This window comes from Phaseolus vulgaris, chromosome 9 (assembly GCF_051622355.1).
Source record: "Phaseolus vulgaris cultivar YP4 chromosome 9, ASM5162235v1, whole genome shotgun sequence".
Classification (NCBI taxonomy): Eukaryota; Viridiplantae; Streptophyta; class Magnoliopsida; order Fabales; family Fabaceae; genus Phaseolus; species Phaseolus vulgaris.
The window spans coordinates 1,152,143-1,152,500 of record NC_143506.1 but is presented as its reverse complement, the minus strand read 5'-3'; positions in this window follow the sequence as shown (position 1 = coordinate 1,152,500).

Here is a 358-nt window from a genome sequence, read left to right as displayed (position 1 = left end):
TGATTTTGTGGCTTGGTGGTGATTTTGGTGAAAAACGAAAATCATGGTTTTGGAAAAGTGGCTGGACTCAATCCTCACAAATGCCTTCAAAGTGATGTGGGAGAAGTTTGGGATCAAAAGGAATTGATCTTGACATGGTTGGTGCATAGCCAAGTTCATGATTTTGTGACTTGGTGGTGATTTTGGTGAAAAACGAAAATGTTGGTTTTGGAAAAGTGGCTGGACTCAATCCTCACAAATGCCTTCAAAGTGATGTGGGAGAAGTTTGGGATCAAAAGGAATTGATCTTGACATGGTTGGTGCATAGCCAAGTTCATGATTTTGGTGTTTTGGCTTGATTTTGTGGCTTGGTGGTGAT